The sequence below is a fragment of the Berghia stephanieae genome, chromosome 10 (assembly GCF_034508935.2).
Source record: "Berghia stephanieae isolate SIO BIC M18660-M18661 chromosome 10, UCSD_Bste_1.3, whole genome shotgun sequence".
NCBI lineage: Eukaryota > Metazoa > Mollusca > Gastropoda > Nudibranchia > Aeolidiidae > Berghia > Berghia stephanieae.
In genome coordinates this window covers 14,131,505-14,131,718 of record NC_088369.1, presented here as the reverse complement: position 1 = coordinate 14,131,718, position 214 = coordinate 14,131,505, and positions in this window count along the sequence as shown.

Below are 214 nucleotides of genomic sequence, written 5' to 3'. Positions count from 1 at the left end.
AAAAAGATCAAGAAAATGAGGCCAAGCTCGATTTGTACCATCACTTTTTATCTAGGCCAGCATATTCTCACTAACTCCTCACTGGCAGATAACGTGGGGGGGGGGGGGGGTGGTTATTTGATGATTTATAGTAGACGTCTGAGTAACATGACAATCTCAAGTTTAACGCCTCTATGAGGCAAACAAAACAAAGAGTTGGACGTCACAAGGAAAT